Consider the following 20,536-nt stretch of genomic DNA (forward strand, 5'->3'; position numbering starts at 1 on the left):
TTTTATTACTGCAAACAAAGCAAAAATGCTATGAAAATGGCAAATTATCTATACTAAACATAAAAACTTCCTCTGTTTTAATTACAAGAGGTAGACAGCAAATTAGTGCATCACAAATAGCACATTAACTTGGTTAAAATATACACAAACACTAGAAGCCTTTTTTTTCCCTTATTTTGTTTCATCACAGTCAACTTTCTCTAGAGATAAACTGAACTCGAGCTTTTCTTCCCACCCCTGTAACTCTCTCAGGAATCTTGTTCATTCATAGCTTTTCTAGTCTAAACTTACGAAACTGTTTGCTCCACTTATTACCATTATTGCAGAGCCAAAAACTGAGAACTTTTTCGTCCAACACAATAACAAATTATTTGCTTTTCCAGTAAAACTTCTTAGCATAATTTTTTCTTAAAAGCTTTAGCTTCCTTAGGTTCCAAGAGAATCCAATTACGAAATGCAGATTTTCAAGATGTTATTGAAAATAACATACCATTGAAAATGGTATAACATACATTTGCATTTAGTGGAAAGCAAGAATTTATTAACTGAATACTTGAAAAGTAATCTGTTTTCTCTTTTCAAATACATGAATGTATTTCAAAAAGCTTTGCTATATGCAAAACATAGTTGTTTGAATAACATGTAAATTGTGCTTTTAAAATTTAAAATTTAAATATTTAATGTAATAGCAGATGGTATGGCTTCACATAATTACACCATGTTCAATTTACCCAAATGCATATTCTACCTCAGTCGATTAGTAAATAGGCAGTCCAGGGGGTATAGTGTGGAACCTTGGTTAGACAGCATAATTACTTGACTAGTTGCACAAAAATATTTTTTTCTGGCCATCTAAATCTGTTAAATGGCTTCCAGAGCTATATTAATGATAAAATCAGAGGGTTTTAGAGTAGGGATCTCTGTTTTCTTCCTTCACATTAATGGCAGAGATACAAAGAAATGAAGACAATCAAATGAATAAAAACTGACTTCATGAATAAAAAATGAAAACTAGAATCAAATTATATTAGGAAGGTAATGGGAATCTAGTCATTATGACTACTGTGACACTCTCTCAGTAATTATATTCCAATATCTATTCATGCAAATATCTATAACTTAGACTTTATTCCAGAAGAAACTGGGAACTGAGAGCATTTTCTCCTTTTGAAGGCTACTAAGACCTTTAATACAACAGTTCTCCAACTTCATACACTTTATTGTTATAACCGTATTAAGAAACTGTCTCACCCAGCTTGACACACCATTAGACTATCTCTCTAATGACAACTGGTGATATCTTTTTGACTTTATCAAATCTAGAAGGTTTTTTGTTTTTTAGAGACAGGATCTCATTCTGCTGCCAGGCTGGAGTGCAGTGGTGCAATCATAGCTCACAGCAGCCTTGAATTCCTGGGCTCAAGTGATCCTCCCACCACAGCCTCGCGAGTAGCTGGGACTACAAACAAGTGTCACCACACCCAGCTATTTTTTATTTTTATTTTTTGTAGAGACGGGGTCTTGCTGTGTTGTCCAGGCTGGTCTTGAGTTCCTTGTTTCAAGCAACCCTTTGCTTTGGCCTTCCAAAATATTGAGATCACAGGTGTGAACCACCATACCCAGGCTCAAACCTAGAGTTCTTAAGACATAAAAGCTCCTCCTTCCTTTATTTCTTCATATACCATCTTCCCAGATTAATATGAACACAAATTTCTGATCCCTTAGTGGGATAATTTCCAGTTGTCCTTTGTAATAGCCTACCTTCACTATCAATCCCACCCATGCGGAGGGCATGTATAGGTAAAATACATGACCTTTGAGGAATTAGGATTTAAGACCACTAAACAGACATAAGAAGAATGTTCCAGAGAGATAAGCCATTAATAAGAGCATGTGTTATATGCTCAAAGATCTCAACAGAAATCGGGCTTTTATCACCTTATACGCTTCCCCTACTCTACTTACACAGGACCTGACTCAATTTGCTTAGAATCCAATTTCATCATGCTATGCCCCTCCCACAATCCACCCAATGGCTTTCTATAATCATGGTTAAAACACTAAATGGAAAAAAATATCTTTAAGTAGAAAAAAATGATGAATAGTGTCATAATTAATGGAATGGACGCTGGAATCAAATGACTTGGTTCAAATCCTGACTTAATGCTTGGGAACTACACGACCTTAGGTAAGTTCTTTCTCTCGCTCTCTCTTTTTTTTTTTTTTTTTTTTTTTGTATGTTTGAAAATAAATCTCACTCTGTCATCCAGGCTGGTATGCAGTGGTGCAATCTTGGCTCACTGCAACCTCCACATCCCGGGTTCAAGCAATTCTCCTGCCTCAGCCTCCTGAGTAGCTGGGATTACCGGTGCATACCACCATGCCCAGCTAATTTCTGTATTTTTTAGTAGAGACAGGGTTTTACCATGTTGGCCAGAGTGGTCTGGAACTCCTAACTTTGGACGATCCAACTGCCTTGGCATCTCAAAGTGCTGGAATTAGAGGTGTGAGCCACCATGCCCGGCCCTTAGGTAAGTTCTTAATCAATCTCTACCTCAGCCTCCTCATTTATAAAACAGACACTAAGCAATAATGAGGACCACCTCATAGAGTTGTTGATGAGTCATACAATTAAAACACTTAGAATATTTCTTGAAACCTAGTAAGAACTATATGAGTATTAGTAGATATTAAATCTTTATCAACATCATCTGATCAACTTCAAGCTATTTGTTCCAGAAATCAATGCCTTACAATATTTCCATAACTCCTAACAACTTCTATGCAATTATAGTTTAAAAGTAATCATACATAATTTGCTTCATTTCACTTAATTCTCACAATCCTGTGCACACAAAATTAGTTCTACCTTATCTACTAGCTGGTCTACCCACGACTTGCCAAGAAAATCACTTAACTGTCCAGCTGCCCATTCTAAAGCATACTCTGTAGAGTTGCCCCCGTGAGATGTATGTCCACGGAGCTCCGGCCCGTCAGACTTTCTGGAAATGCTGAAATTTCATGCCTTCACTTTCTCTGTCCAAGGTGCTTAATAAGCAAGGCCATTCCCACAGATGGGCAGTCACATGGACTCTCTCACCACCAGAGGTGACCAAAGTGAATTTCACACCCATCCCATACATCTTGTGCCCAATTTAGCAAAAGTGCTCCCAGCAGTTTTCGTGTTAAACTACAACAGACAGAAATTCCACTTTTTTTATTACACCGATAAAGAAACCAAACTGATGATGCCCAGAAGCTAGAGTATAAGGACCCAAACTCAACTCTTCCCACCGGATGGTGCTGCTCCACTGTGAAGCCCGGTAGTTTCCTGACTCATAGCTGTGACCCTTATGGCGGCCTCTATGCCTGTGAGCGGCCCCAGCAGCTTGGCCTGCCCATCACTCAAGAAAGCCCAAGTTCCATATTCTACACTTCCACAGCATGTAACAGATGCCTCAAATGGCTACAAGTAGTTAAAGAAAAATCTTCTAAAATTCTAGGCTGTGATCTAGAGGCATGCCAGGAAATAGTTCAATGTTCTGCTTCATGGTCAATATTTTTTAACTTCAGTCACTAAACTGGGAACCTTTAGAAGAGATGTCAGATACTTTTCTTTCACAAAAATGCTTCCTGGAGGATAAGATGAAGTTTGAATGTTTTACAAGTACTAAAAGGGACCAAAACAATGCTTTATTTTAGCTCAACCTCATCTGTAATATGCAGTGTAAATTTTAATTAAAATTTAATAATGAGAAAAAAGTGATTACAAGTGTGAAGATTTCAATACTTATCATTTATCAAAAGGCTTTCCTTTAAGAAAGAAAATCTGCAGGCTTGGCTCAGTGGCTGTCACCTATAACCCCAGTACTTTGTAAGGCCTATTTAGGAAGATTGCTTGAGACCAGGAATTCAAGACCAGCCTAGGCAATACAGCAAGATCTCATCTCTACAGAAAAAAAAAAAAATTAGAAAGTTAGCCAGGTACAGTAGTACACACCTATAGTCCTACGTACTTAGAAGGCTGAGGCAGGAGGATTGTTTGAGCCTAGGACTTTGAGGCTGTGGTGAGCTATCATAGCGGGCAACGGAGTGAGACCCTGTCTCTAAAAATAAAATTAATAAAATTTTAAAAATAAGATCTTACTAAAAGAGACAAGGTAGAACAATATATTTTGAGTTAGATATTGTTTTCGGCAATTGTCTTAGCTCAGGCTGCTATAACTAAGTATCATAGACAGGATGATTGTAAACTACAGAAATTTATTTCTCACAGTTCTGGAGGCTGCAAGTGTGACATCAGGGTACCACAATGGTTGGGTTCTGGTGAGGGTCCTCTTACGGATTGTGAACTGCTTTTGTCATATGTTCACATGGTAGAAAGAGAGCAAGACCGCTCTCTGGAGTCCCCCCACCTTTTTTGTTTTTGTTTTGAGATGGAGTTTTGCCTTTGTTGCCCAGGCGGGAGGGCAATGGCACAATCTCACCTCACTGTTAACGTCCACCTTCCGAATTCAAGTGATTCTCCTGCCTTAGCATCTCGAGTAGCTCAGATTTCAGGCGCCTACCACCATACCTGGCTAATTGTTTGAATTTTCAGTAGAGATGGGGCTTCACCATGGTTGGCCAGGCTGGTCATGAACTCCTGATCTAAGGTGATCCACCTACCTTGGCCTCCTAGAGTGCTGGGATTAAAGGCATGAGCCAAGGCACCTGGCCTCTGGGGTCCCTTTCATAAGCATACTAATCCAGTTCATGAGGGGTCCACTCTCATGATCTAATAACTTCCCAAAGGCTCCACATCCTTATACCATCACTTTAGGCATTCTAGAGTCACCAGAATTTCTGGAGCCATTGAACACCGATATTTTTATAAAATTTATTTTTGTAAACACAAAAATTATTGTGACAAAACTAAGGTGGCAGCTATAAAAGGGAAGTTTACATTAACTATGGCAAAGTAATTTCAAATGATAAAACCATCTATTCTAAGCCACAGAAATGCATGTCCAAGGCAATAAATAGAATCACCAAAAGAAACTGTCAAGTCAGGACTTGATATCAGTTCAATCCTAGGGATTCAATGAAATTCCAGCAGCAGTAAGATTGATTCAGGGTGTTTATGGAAAGGTGAGATCAATTTCACTGAAGAGGAAATATGGCAGGGTAGAAAGTACACATGGCGAAACAGAAGACTTCAGCAACTGCACTGGCCTTGCCACTGAGGAAGAGGAGAGACCAGCTGAAGTACTAAAAGATAAAACAAGCCAACAAAAGCCGCCAGCACTGCCACAACAAACACCCAGCTTTCCTACACTGAAGACTGGCTGCTGAGGGTAAAAAGTCCAAAGGAACTAAATATGTGTTGGTTTCAGGTAAAGGCAAAAGGCTGAGGAAGGGAACTGCAAATTTATGAAATGCTCTAAACTACTTTCAACAACAGCAAAAAGGCTCACGTGTCACTTTAACTAAATTGCAGAGTGGAGGCATAAGAGTCACAGTTCATTCATTCCAAGGGACTAGGGACTTTTGTCAAAGTGAGCGGAAAAGATGAAACTTTGGTAGTGGTGAGCAAGGTGCAGGGGATCCCCAGGCAATTTGGAAACTTGAGGTTAAAAAAAGCTAACACAATAGAAAATAACTGGAGGGCCTATTCCCCAGAGAGGTGATGCTTCCACCTCTACTTTTGCCAGCTATCCTGGTTCTTCTTATCCTGACTCGTCTCCTAATTTTGTGGTCTCAGATACCCAAGGTCATCAACCTCCTGAACAACTGGTTTATTTAGGCTCAGTTGGATCATCAAGTTGCTCTGCCACACACAGAGTTCAGAAAGTCTAATGCTAGTCTTAAGATTGAAAATCTTTCTCCATCTAAGTTTCTGCATTTGGGGATATGTGTTTGGAACCCACAAGACACCCCGCCTCAAATGTAGAGACATAGACGGAGAAAGAGACATGGAAACACAGAGAGAGAAACGGAGAGGAATTTATCAATTCTCCCTGATGGAAAAAAGTTTAGCTTCTTCCTTCCTGGAAGAGGCTAAATGTTAACAAGGTCATCACTGGGACCCAAAACAAATAACATACTGACCATCTTCCACAGGTGAGGCAGAGTTATTAGGCTCAGAAAAAAAGATTTTTTTAAAAAAAGGCATAGGGCACACTTATTGTAACTTTTTTCAAAGGGGTTAAGTTGCTTTATTTCCTGAACATAAGCAGAGGGGAGACAATGCTTCAACCCCCTTGGGTGATTAAGGATGTAGATTTAGAAAAACACACGTAAGAGCTGCACCGAACTACCTCAGCTTTCCTTTTCTCATGGTCACCAAAGAAGTCTCATAGAAGATTCTGTAGCAGATAGGAGTCCTTTTATGCACACAAACACTTTTATCCATTTACTATTGCCCATTTGCTGGGTGGATTTCACAAAATCTCACTGGAATCTATAAGGGACCTCAGAAAATCATGCATGGGCACAGAGCCTCTTAAAAATCACCCTGTTTTGGATTAAAACTTCTGGAAAGGGGGATAGTGTAAGGTCATCTTCCCTATAGACCCCACCTAGGATCCTGCATGTCCACATTCAAGAGCAGGATGACACCACCTTAGAAGGGCAGGGAGGTTTTGCTGCTCTCTGTATTTTCCCAACTGAGAAAAACAAATTCAAAACTCCAGATTAACTAGGGTTATTCTAATTTCTTAAATCCATCCCAAGCAATTTTAAAAGAATGAAACCCTTTGTACACTGTTGTAATGGCAGGATAGAGAACCCTTGCTAAAAGACTTCTCTGAAACCACAGAAATTAAACTTAAAACACTGAGTACTTAACCTTATTTTCTATTACACTCCTACGACTACTTTCCCAGTCAAATCATGTTTGTCTTTAGGTGTTTGCTCAGTGCCAAGAGGTGGTTAAGATGGCTGACTAAAATCAAACCATTCTTGACTCAAGACTACTTGGCTAGTCTATTTATTGTGTTAGTTACCTTGAGCAAATTACCTCATGAACCCACGTCTTGTTTCCCAATCTGTAAAACAGGTCAGTAGAGATTCATTTAGCATGCTCTTAACAAATGCAGCTCTTTGTTGTTGATATTATTATTGTGCATTACTGTCTTAGTCTAGTCTTCCCCAAGAAGCAGACTCTGAGACAAGGGTCCCTGTGAAAGTCATTTGAGAGGTGACCAATACACTGACTGAGGAGTAGGGAAGTAAGACAGGGATGATAAAATGTAAAAAATAAAAAAATTAATACACACACACACACACACACACACACACACACACGGAGAGAGAAAGAGAGACAGAGAGTAAACATACATATATATACATATTCTCAAAAGAGCTGTCACTGTGAATAACCAGAGCTTAATCTCACTGGGGAACTCTGAAAGCTAGTACAGATACAGCTATGCCTCAGTGCTATACCCACAGGGCAAGGGAGTCTGCCCTGAATCTCTGGCATTTCTGCATTGCCAGAGAAGGCAAAGAGGACATCAGGGGCCAGAGAAAGCACTTGGTCAAAGAAATGTAGAATCTGGAGGCTAAAAGCCTGCTGGAATGTCCCTTAAAAGGGCAAGATGATGTGAGCAGAGCCTGAGAGCAACGCTACCATCACACCCTAGCCTGAGACACACACCTGATAGAGATCAGCCCATTCAATTCCTTCCCAATCCTCAAAGCCAGCTCCTGACCTGCCTCCCTCCTGACAGGCTCCGTGCCCATGCCAGTGCTCACTAACCTCCCAAATGCTTCCTGCACATAGGTTCGTTCCACTGGTGTCAACAGGGTATCACCAGGGAACCTTCATCATCTCTTACAAATGGTGTGTCTTCCTTATACCTTGGAGTTTGAGAGCACACACTCTTGAACCTAAATTGGTCCTACTGACTGGCTTTAGCATTAAGAGCTATGTGGCCTTGCCCATGTCACTTAATCTAAGCCTCAGTTTCCCACCATGTAAAATGGAGTAATAATAATAGCTAAATATGATCCTAAAGTTCTTAAACAAACTAAGTAACTTCAAGCACTGAAATTCTTAGAATGCCAGGCATGCAGTAATCATTCAATAAATCACAGCTATTTTTTTAATGACTGAAAAAGAAATCCCATTTTGCTACTGATTTATAGTTATTCTAAAATACAAAAGGAAAAGTCAAACCACCAGCCAAAGTGACATACAACCACATTTCTAGCTAATCTGTAGTAGCACTGCTCTCAAACTTTATATAATTACCCTATTCAATCTCTAAACTTCATAAAATAGATATTGCTATTAACCATTTCATAGATAAGCAGGGATTTTAATAAAAATAATCTCACTCCCGAGACTGTCCTTAATATGAAATTGTGGTCTGGTTTGCCTACAGAAAAGAGTTCTTAATTCTCAAGCTAGTCTATACTCAGACTCCAGCAACTCATCAAAATTACCATTTAAGTGTCCCTACTAGTTACTGCCTTTAGTGGCTTCCAGTAAGTTGATCTTGGCTGATTTTTTTATATTAGTCTTTCTCCTGATTTCAGGGTGGTGATTTGACTTGTGACCTCAATTACCTGATGGACCTAAGAAAAGTATTTGATTTTCAGTTTGTCCAACTTTTTTTTTACTGTGACAGATGACGACTTCCAAGGTTTGTTGTTTTCTTTCTTTACTACAATCTTTACTACAATTTAATGTCATCTAAAACAGATACTTTTTGGAAATGGGCAAATAACGTAAAAATATATGTCAATACAGAAAATGTTAAGTTGGTCTAATTCAGAGAAGACCTTAGGGAATTCCCTGTCTCCTCACCCGAGCCAGGCTTTGAAAGATAAAAAGTGGATAAAAGAAAGGGATTTGAAGAAAATTGCATGATATGCTATTACCACAGAGACATAGAATACAATAATGTTTAGGGAAGTAGAAGTAATTAGTATGCTCCATTCTGCTCTGCTATAATGCTTGTTTTGAAATGAAAAAAATTGCTCAAATGCAGGTTGTATATTAAGGAATAATTTGAGCAAAGTACAAATTCCACATTTGATGCATGCAGAAAACTGCAACCAGCTGAAGCAAACTGCACAGAAATTAACAAAACGAGCAATTTTATACATTTCAAACATCTATCAGTTCCCCAGCTCACGGAGTACATTATGAGCTAGAACTATCCACATGTGCAGTTGCAACTTTCTATCCAATTTCATATAACCCTCCTTCCACTACTTGACAAAAATTCATAAGCTACAATCCTGAGAACTACTTCCACAAGCAAAGGTCAGGACTTTTGAAGGTAAAATGCCGTATTTACTTGCATACATAGTACTTACATATTTTTTAAACATTTAATAATGGCTGGTTGTCAAACATTATTATCCCACTTCTACTCCATGTTCTCCATGATTACTCTTACATTTCCATTCTTTTTTTGAGAAGGAGTTTTGCTCTTGTTGCCCAGGCTAGAGTGCAATAGCGCAATCTCAGCTCACTGCAACCTCTGCCTCACAGGTTCAAGCGATTCTCCTGCTTCAGCCTCCCAAGTAGCTGGGACTACAGGCACTCACCACCACGCCTACCTAATTTTTGTAGTTTTAGTAGGGATAGGGTTTCACCATGTTGGCCAGGCTGGTCTTGAACTCCTGACCTCAGGTAATCCACCCACCTTGGCCTCCCAAAGTGCTGCAATTACCAAAGTACAAGCCACCATGCCTGGACTACACTTCCATTCTTTAATCAAAAATACCAAAGTTAGAAGTTCTCACTATTCAAATATTCAAAATATCACATGGTTTTATTTTCTTAGACAAATTAGAATGAGAGGGGATAAATTCGCTATCAACTATGCTTCTGTTTTTCCTTTTCTGATTTCTCTATCAAAGTTGCTTTACTCTCCTTCATACAGACTTTAAAAAGAAGATTAATTTAATTTTGGCATTTGTTTACTTGACTGTATGCCCTAAATGTCTTAAATGTGCCAAGGTTTCATGTCTGATTATAATTATCCAAGGACACAAGCAACATTTGTGCTTGGCCAGATGCTTTCAGTAAAAGAAATAAGTATAGTATTCACTATGAGTATATCATCCTGACCACCAATTTCAACAAAGAGGTAACAGAAGAATAAAAACAAGAACCCAAGATCAGATGTTCTGACAACACATGCAGCTCAATGAACAAACTGCATTTACATTCATTGTGCATGTTTCACCTCCAGACAGCATACAAGGTCAAACTACTAACTGTCAGTTACAATAAGCTTCTAAACTTCTGGTCAATTACCTGGTTAATAACAAAAGACAAGGCTATGACATCATTACAGTTATAATTAATTTACACAGATCAGCTTCCTGTTAATCAAATATATCTTTAAAAGCATTTAATTATTTTTCACCTAGAAAGCAACACTGAGCTTTGTTAAATGGAAAGCAATCTTGAACTCCACATGAAAGGCTGTCAGCCTGCTCTAAGACATAAAGGACAAGCAGCTTCACAGGGCACAATGCTGCAATACAGGAGCTGTTGCCACATTCACAGCAAACAGAAGCACAAGATGATGGATAATACAACACATTTTAACAGTTTCAGAGCATAAAGCAGGTGTCAGGGAACTGAGAGTAAAGAGATGGGCTTTGGGGGAAAAGAAATGTCCCAGTGCTTTTTGTCAAAATTATATATGGGGTAGCAATATTAACATATGCGGTAAAGGACAGCAGTTAAAGGTATGGTCCTTGGTTCTACCATACACCAGCCATGTGCCATTAGGAAAGTTAACCTTCAGAGTCTCACTTGTAAAAGAAGGTAACATAGGCTCATTTGGTTTCATGAGGATTAAATGGGAGTGTGAGTGTGTGTGTGTGTGTGTACACACACATACAAAATCACAAATTGTTACATGACAGTGGTTTTGCCCATATAAACAAATAAATTTAGGCTTAAAATAGTTTTAAGCTGTTTTTGATAACATAGTAACTAATTAGCATTTTCCAAGACTTTCTGTGACCCTACATTTTTTTAAAACTGCATCATATGATTAAATTACACATACATTTTTTTAAAGTATAACAAATACTGAGAAGAAACCTGAAAGCAGATATTATTTTTTCATTAAAATAAATTTTATGTAAAACCTCAAATCAAGATCTCTGTCAATATTCTCTGAAATTTGAGAATTTAATGAGCCTCCATTTTAGGGAAAAAAAAAAAAGTGTCAGTTGGCAAAATTCTTTCTCCACCTTTTAAAAGTGTTATATAGTATTAACAGAAATGATTAGACTATATTTATACATAAAAAATAACAGCTAAAAAATGAAACTACTAGATTTTGTATATGATCTTAAATTTTGCCCCACTGCTAGGTAAATTAGTGCCAACTCCAATTCTGACCCATCACCATTTATGATTTCCAGTATCAATCATAAACCAGCTTCTTCTCTCAGAAACCACAAAGTTTAGTGTAATGAGGGCTCATTAAAGTTCTCCAACTGACAGCCCTTCAGACCTAGGCTTTTAAACCAGGAGGCATGCAGGGAACGGCAATGCCAGCATCCCATGATTGCTCCTTCAAGAAGATTTAAGTGGTTTCATTCTCAGGTTTACTCTGCACTATTTCTTTGTCTACCTAACGTCAATGAAAAAATCAGAGCTACCACCACTACCTGCTCTGATTTAAATTAATCTCTGTATAAGAACTGTTTGTGAATTATTTATGTAACTCAAGTTGTCCCTGCACAATAACCAGTGAAAAGGGGGGAAAGCATGCCATGCTTCAAATACATGTTATGTTACCACAAACCACACGGGATGTCCACAAATTATTAGGTGATAGGTAACAGCTTAGGACTTTTTGCCTGCACAGCATCAACACTAACAAGAATCTGTCTCCCACTATCATTGGATGTGGTCTTTGGGTAGGGGTGGGGTAGCTATTAATCAAGGGTGGCATTTCTAATACTGATCCCAGGTGATAGTGACCAAAGTTGGAATAATAACTCTCCCTCTGGAATTTAAAACTTGTGCTGAGAAACTATGTGACCAACAACTTTTGGAGCTGGTTCTCAGAGCATGACTTTGAAGAGTTTTCCACATCTACCAAATCTGCCCAAACCCTAAGAGCTCACTTAGCTACTAACCTTTATGCACATAAACTAGAAAATCTAGAGAAAATGGCTAAATTCCTGGATTGATACACCCTCCCAAGACTGAACCAGGAAGAAACTGAATCCCTGAATAGACTAGTAATGAGTTCTGAAATTGAAATAGTAACAAATAGCTGCCAACCAAAGAAAGTCCAGGACCAGACGGATTCACAGTTGAATTCTACCAAGGTACAAAGAACAGCAGTTACAATTTCTACTGAAACTATTCCAAACAATTGAAAGGAAGTACTCCTCCCTAACTCCTTCTATGAAGCCAGCATTATCCTGATACCAAAACTTGGCAGAAATACAACAACAACAAAAAAAACTTCAGGCCAATATCCTTGATATCAATGCAAAAATCCTCAATAAAATACTGGCAAACTAAATCTAGCAGCACATCAAAAAGCTTACCCACCATGATCAAGTTGGCTTCATCACCCAGGTGCAAGGTTGGTTCAACACACACCAGTCAATAAATGTGATTCATCACATAAACAGAACCAAAGACAAAAATCACGATTATCTCATTGATGCAGAAAAGGCCTTCGATAAAGTTCAACATTCCTTCATGCTAAAAACTCTCAATAAACTAGGTGTTAAAGGCACATACTTCAAAATAATAAGAGCCATATATGACAAACCCTTAGCCAATATAATACTGAATGGGCAAAAGCACTCCCCTTGAAAACCAGCACAAGACAAGGATGCCCTCTCTCAGCACTCCTACTCAACACAGTATTGGAAGTTCTGGCCAGGGCAGTCAGAAAAGAGAAGGAAATAAAGGGTATTCTAACAGGAGGAGAGGAGACGAAATTATCTTTGTCTGCTTATGATATGATCCTTTATCTAGAAAATCCCATCATCTCAGTCCAAAAGCTTCTTAAGCTGATAAGCAACTTCAGCAAAGTCAGGATACAAAATCGACGTGCAAAAAATGCCAGCATTCCTATATACCAACACCAGGCAAGCAGAGAGCCAAATCATGAATGAACTCCCATTCACAATTGCTACAAAAATAAAATACCTAGGAATACAGCCAACAAGGAAGTGAAAGACCTCTTCAAGGAGAACTACAAACCACTGCTCAAAGAAATCAGAGAGGACACAAACAAATGGAAAAACATTCCATGCTCATGAACAGGAAGAATCAATACTGTCAAAATGGCCATACTGCCCAAAGTAATCGATAGATTCAATGCTATTCCCATTAAACTTTCTAATTCCTCCCTAATTCCTTCCTTCTCTGAAGCCAGCATTATCCTGATACCAAAACCTGGCAGAGACACACCACCAAAAAAGAAAACTTGAGGCCAATATCCTTGATGAACATCAATGCAAAAATCCTCAATAAAATACTGGCGAACTGAATCCAGCAGCACATCAAAAAACTTATCTACTATGATCAAGTTGGCTTCATCACTGGGGTGCAACACAGAAGACATTCTTCACAAAATTAGAAAAAAAATTATTTTATGGAATCAAAAAGAGCCCAAGTAACCAAGACAATTCTAAGCAAAAAGAACAAAGCTGGAGACATCACACTACCAGACTTCAAACTATACTAAAAGGCTACAGTAATCAAAACAGCATGGTACTGGTATAAGAACAGACACATAGACTGATGGAACAGAATAGAGAACTCAGAAATAAGACTGCACACCTAAAATTATCTGATCCTTGACAAATCTAGCCAAAACAAGCAATAAAGGATTATCTAATAAATAGTACTGGGGAAAATGGCTAGCCATATGCAGAAAATCGAAACTAGAACTCTTCCTTTCACTACATACAAAAATTAATTCAAGATGAATTAAAGACTTAAATGTCAAACCTAAAACTATAAAAACCTTAGAAGAAAATATAGGCGATACCATTTAGGACATAGGCATGGGCAAAGATTTCATGACAAAAACATCGAAAGCAACTGCAACAAAAGTAAAAATTGAGAAATGAAACATGATTAAACTAAAGAGCTTCTGCACAGCCAAACAATCATCAGAGTGAACAGACAACCTACAGAATGGGAGAAAATCTGTACAATCTATCCATCTGACAAAGGTTTAATATCCAGCATCTTCAAGGAACTTAAACAAATTTAGAAGAATAAAACAGGCCCATTAAAAAGTGGGGCAAAGGACATGAACAGACACTTTGCAAAAGAAAACACACATGCAACCAATGAAAAAAAGCTCAACATCACTGATCATTACAGATATGCAAATCAAAACCACAATGAGATACTATCTCATACCAGTTGGAATGGCTACTATAAAAAACTCAAAAAACAACAGATGCTGTTGAGGTTGCAGAGAAAAAAGGAATGCTACTGCACTGACGGTGGGAGTGTAAGTTAGTTCAACCATTGTGGAAGACAGCCTGGCGATTCCTCAAAGACCTAGAGGTAGGAATACCATTTTACTCAGTATTCCCATTACTGGGTAAATAGCCAAAGTAATAGAAATCATTCTATTATAAAGATACATGCATATGCATGTTCAGTGCAGCACTATTCACAATAGCAAAAACATGGAATCAACCTAAATGCCCATCAATGACAGATGGAGAAAATGTGGTACATAGAGAATACTGTGCAGCCATAAAAAGGAATGAAATCATGTCCTTTGCAGGGGCATGGATAGAGCTGGAAGCCATTATCCTCAGCAAACTAACATGAGAACAGAAAACCAAACACTGCATTTTCTTACTTACGACTGGAAACTAAATGATGAGAACACATGGATACATGGTGGGGGAACACCACACACTGGGACCTGCCAGAGGGGTGGGGTAGGCAGGGAGAGCATCAGGAACAATAGCTAATGGATGCAGTGCTTGATACCTAGGTGACAGAATGATCTATGCAGCAAACTATAGTGGCACATGTTTACCTATGCAACAAACCTGCACATCTTACACATGTACCCTTGAACTTAAAAGTTGAAGAAAAAAAAAATAGTTGGGTGTCGTAATGCATGTCTGTAGTCCCAGCTACTCAGGAGGCTGAAGTGGGAGGATCAACTGAGCCCAGGAGGTCTCGGCTACAGTGGGTCAAGATCAAACCACTGCAGTCCAACCTGGGTAACAGAGTAAGGCCCTGTCTCAAAAAAATTAAATAAAAAATGAATATGCCTTGAAAGAAAAAAAAATTTCAATATGTTGAGATGAGGGAACTACATGGGCAGTGTGCACAAAATTCATTCCTACAATTGTTCAAATTTAGAATCATAACTGAATTATTACAACACACATAATTGCAAAACTGCTGGTATTGGTAATATTTTTTAAAAGGTAGTGAATATTTTTCCCAGTATTGTCCAAGAGACTTTTAATTCAAGGGAAAAAAACCCAAATGAAATGCAGTTGCCAAAACACACATACACACACACAAGTGCACAAACACACCCTACATATTACTTATAAAACCGAAGTCAGTGTAAGTAACATTTATATTTATTTCATCCATTGCTATCCTGATACTGTGATTTTGCATTAAAAAATGCACAGGCAAGTTAACACCTAGAGAAACAGCTGTTGGTGTAATGACAACATTCCTGGAGCTAATGTCAAAAGATCTGGGGTCAAATATGGATGCCATCATGTACTAGCATGTGGCGTTGGACAAATCATGTAATTGGTACTGCTGAGCTTCTGTTTCTTTATCTATAGACGGAAAAAAATTCCACTTACAGCCTAGAATCACTGTCAAGAATAAATGAAATAGTGTGTTGTGCCACCGTTTTTCACTCTCCTTTCCTCTCCTTACAGTAGCCTTTCTTGCCATTAGAACTAGACTTTATTGCTGTGTTTATGAGGTGCAGGTAACAACGTCGAAGAAACTAGACGGTAAATAACCTCAACATGCAAACCTGAATGTTAGTTGGCTATCATCTAGATCCCAAAGGGCTCTTGCACACTATCCGTTGCTTCCCAAAAATCTGATTTTCTTTCCTGAATATAGCCAAAATTATCTATGGGCTTTGAAATATCACCATCATGATACTGCACAAAGCAGCTGGTTGATTGAAAGTGACTACCCCTCCCCCACACTCCAGCTGTCACCAGGAAACCCTCTTCAATGTGTGAAAAAGACAATATAATATCACTAACTACCACTATTAATAACAATGTAACAAATACTTAGCATTTGAAATTATTTTTCTTATGAAGGCTCATTATTAACTAAAAATTAACTCTCTAAAAAAGCACTTTACCATATAAAGTAGTTGCTTTCACACAACAAAAAAATGATAGGGCTATAAACACAAGTAAAATACATTTCCCTTGACTTCTTGTTTCTTTTTCCCTGAGTCATCTGCAATCCTAAATAACAGTCAGTTAAAATACCAAATAGCTTTCAATAGTGATAGAGTTGTCACAACTTGGAGGGATTTTTTTTTAAGCTAATTCCTCAAAAAAGTGCACAGAATCCTACTTTGTAAAGTATGGGTCAGGTAGATTTTTGTTTTCTCGATAATGACTCACTCCCCTGTATGAGAAGCCATTCATATGGTGACATGGCTGCCAACCTTGGAAACTGTCTTCAGAACAAGTTTGTGAATCCCACTCACCAGAATTCTTAATGCCATTACTTTTTAGGCATAGCGCATGCCCTGAGGATTTCTATTTCACCACAGAGTTTCATGTTCCTCAGCTCCTGTGGTTTACAGATAAGATTAAGAGGCTCCCTGTTGAAAAAAGACATGAGGACCACTATTTACATGACTATAACTGCAACATAAAAGGAAATCTACCTTTTAAAGAATCACTTCTGTTTTTAATAGTTTTTAAAGAACTTTTACTTATAAATGTATTTATCTAACTTTACATAAATGTATAGATTGTTTCATTTTATACTTGGTCCCCCCCCACCCCCGTATTCTAACACATTGACAAGTAAACAAAATTATGACTTAGTATGAGTTCTTCCAAGTATTTTCTGTGCTCAGACATTAATATGCAATATAGGCACACAAAAATACATGTAATAGATGTTATCACTTAATTAAAATGGAATGTGAAAATTTTCACTTTGCTATCATTAAGCATTTGTGTTTTTAAAAAATATTAGCAATTTCAGGGCTAACTGCATTTTCTTATCCTTTAGCACATACCTTCAATGAGTTCTCATTTTCTGTAACAGTGTCCCCTTCTCTAGCTGACTGTCCTCATTAACAGAAGGTACTTTATTACTCATCCCCTGACCTTTGGATATTTACCTTCCCATAAACATCCAAAACAATTTATAGAAGTTGCTCTGTTACAGCGATAAGACTCAAGATTGGGATTTTTTCCATGTTAAAGTTGTAACATTTTCAGGTGTTTGTTTTTCCTCATTCACAATAACGTTAAAGTTTTGACTCTTCATCTTTTATGGTTAAAATCAGTGGAGTTAAGTAATAAAATTACCTCATTTATAAAAATATTATAAACTGAATGGCATAAAGTTAGGTTTGGGGTGATAAACACCATTTTTTCCCCTTGTCCGACATGCAACATTGACTGAGCCTCTAGGCCTAAAACAAGGCGGACATGTTTTATGCATTATTTCATTTAATTCAATGGTCTGACGCAGCACATCCTATGACTCCTACTTTACAGGAGAAATTAAAGTGGGAAGGGCGTTAATTTGTCTAATGGAAACAATTACTAAGTAGCAAAGGCAAGATTCAGAGCAGGGCCTGTCTGACCCAAAACCACAGATAGAGATTTGCCTCTCTGATAAGGAGAACAAAAACATATTTGAGGCCTTTGAAAAATAAACATTTCATGATGAGACAGTGCCAGTTTGGTGTCAAAGCTAATGAAATTATTTGCAAAAGTAATAATCCATCCAAAGTGACTCATGTTTATGTGAAAACTCTCTCAATATCCAGGAGCCCTGGTGTAGCCTTGGGGACAGTGTGTTCTAATGAAAATCACGTGTAGGCCATGGTTTCGCACTGACCTTCTCAACATTGCAATGAACCTAGCCTTTAGAGCAGCTGCCCTAAATCCTGAATATTTCTTCCCCTACACTGAGCCCCTGAAAAAGGTAAAGTTGTAAGAAAACACTACATCCAAAAAACACAGCAGGTTAAGGGCACTCCTGTGATCCTTCCTGCAAATGGAGCTATCTAGAGAGACATGATACCGTGCTCGCTACCGCGGAGCTGTGTGACATATGGGAAACAAAGATAAGAATACAAACATCTTCGGCCTTGGCTTTTGCTTACAAGTCACTAAGATAAAATACTTCTCAACTGGTCTTTACCAAATTCCGGGTCAAAAGAAGGTAAAATTAAACTGAAGACGAGGCATGGAGATCATCTGAGTTCAGGAGTTCGAGACCAGACTGGCAAACATGGTGAAACCCTGTCTCTACTAAAAATACAAAAATTAGCCCGGCGTGGTGGTGCACGCCTGTAATCCCAGCTACTCGGGAGGCTGAGGCAGGAGAATCGCTTGTACCCAGGAGGCAGATGTTGCAGTGAGTTGAGATCGCGCCTTTGCTCTCCAGCCTGGTCGGCAGTGGGAGACTGTCTCCAAATAAATAAATAAAACTGAAGAGATCAGAGGGTCAAAGAATCAAAAACTACTCTTCAACATGAATACTAACGCTATTCTTAAAAATACTATAAGAGTATGTACTGCTATAACTTCCAACATCCTGCATCCAACAACCTTGACTACACAGAGCTGAGAACTCTGCAGTAAACAAAATACTAAGCATTAAACATTTTTCTTGCATTTTCATATTACAGCGCTATACGGTAACATGTCCAAGTTTCTCCACCTAGGAATTACTTCAATTCAAATTCCATTATATGTGACTCCACAATGGGTGTTATCACTACACCAGTAATTCTCAAACTTTAGCATCCAGGCAACCGAAAGCCTTGTTAAAATATATTTTTGATTCAGTAAGTTTGGGGTAAGACCCCAAAATGTGCATTTCCAAGAAGTTCCCAAGTGATGCTGATGCTAGAGTCCCGGGACTATTTAAAAACCAAAGCACTTCTATTCTCCTTGGAAAGAGTGTTTGTTTTCCACAGCGATGCCAGGCCCGCAGCAAATCAGAAGCCTTTAAAGTTTATTAGAACCATCCCCGAAGACACACAACTGAGAGAAATCAAAGACTTCTAACAAGTAATTTCAAAGGGGGGAAAAACGTCTGGGTGTACTGCAAAGAAACCTAAACACCTCGATAACTGAATCATAACTAAGCAGGCAATCATTCATTTTGACAGTAACTTTTAGTCTAAAGAGAGATTACGCTCAGTTTGGAAAAACAAATAAGCCTGTGATCCGTTTCTTGCAAAGGTCTATCCAAAGGTTTTTAGGGTCTGGGCAGAAAGGGTTTACTTTGGTTGGCTTTTTGTCCCCGAATTACTGCGGTGAGGGTTAGGCTTGTTCTGAGAAACCGAAAGTTGCCCCGAGGGCACCTGAAACTGCAGGCTGTGCTGCTGATGCAACGTCACCTCAAACTTCCTGCTTTCAAAAGGAGCCCTTTACACTGGCTCCGAGCCAACCCCTTCCTCCGAGTGTGAGGACGTCGTTCCCGAGCGGGCCGGCGGAGATCGGGCAACGTCGACCGGACCCCGGGTGGAGCTGCCCAGGAAACCCCCTCCTAGCTCTCGGACTTGCCCGGGACCGGGAGGCTGTACCTCCATCCCCGCAACGCCTCCCTCGCCCTGGCTCCCCGGGAGGCGCCGACCTCCGCCCAGCAGCCCCCGCCCGGCCGCCGGCGGCCGCAGCCCCGGGGAACGGCGAGAGACGCCGCGCAGAACCGACGACGGGAGCGGGACCACGCCGACGCGGAAACTCACGCTCTCTACGACCAGCCTGCGTCCCCACGTCTTTGCGTGCACGTGCGTCATTACGCACGTTCCGGATCCCCGGCGCTCCGGGTCACTGCGGGCCAGGTGCGGGAGGGGAGGGCTTTCAAGCGGAAGGCTCGGCCGCAGCGCATGCCCAGTGGTGCGCGCCCGCGTTCTGCCGTCTGCGGACCGCGTGGGGCTGCAGCGGTCCAACAGGGGCCGCGAGGGCACAGCAAGCCAAGACCGCGGCGGAGCGCGGTAGGGAGAGCGTGGACCGTCGTCCCGTCCTCTGAGCTCCGTGTGAAATGTGGATAATAATATTCCTGACTGCCATAAATAGCCACTGGCGGCTTACCACACGTAAAGCAGACCAGCGACCTGCGCTCGAGGGACACGGCAAAGAGGGGAGAAGCGGCGAGTGGGTCCCGGCCGCCTGCTCCGGGGGGCGCCTCTGCCCGGGATCTCTGCCGGGAAGCTCCGTCGTTCCCGGCCCCAGCGCGGCGGCAGACCGGGGAGCTGCTGCCCGGAGCGCCTGTGAGGCGGAGGTTGGCAAGGACACGCTCCCGCTTCAGGAGCTGTCTGCAGGCCGCGGGAGGGCGGCTTATTGCAGAGTCCCAGAGCCC

General features: G+C 39.8%; 1 protein-coding gene across 3 annotated transcripts in view; it reads right to left on the reverse strand.

Annotated features, from left to right (window-relative positions):
• The window catches only part of RHBDD1 (rhomboid domain containing 1), a 162,844-nt gene extending 142,824 nt beyond the window's left edge, over positions 1–20,020 (reverse strand). Inside the window, exons 1-2 of one of the 3 annotated variants that reach the window (XM_074398945.1) lie at positions 19,923–19,961; positions 16,686–16,802 (exon numbers count right to left, since the gene is read on the reverse strand). The gene's annotated coding sequence lies outside the window, so the exon portion shown is untranslated. Of the gene's footprint in view, positions 1–16,685; positions 16,803–19,760; positions 19,869–19,922 lie in introns of those variants that run through there. The other 2 variants (XM_003925463.4, XM_010336233.3) reach the window with 2 other exon arrangements.
• Between the last annotated feature and the right edge of the window lie 516 nt (positions 20,021–20,536).

The sequence above is a fragment of the Saimiri boliviensis genome, chromosome 5 (assembly GCF_048565385.1).
Source record: "Saimiri boliviensis isolate mSaiBol1 chromosome 5, mSaiBol1.pri, whole genome shotgun sequence".
Taxonomy (NCBI): Eukaryota; Metazoa; Chordata; class Mammalia; order Primates; family Cebidae; genus Saimiri; species Saimiri boliviensis.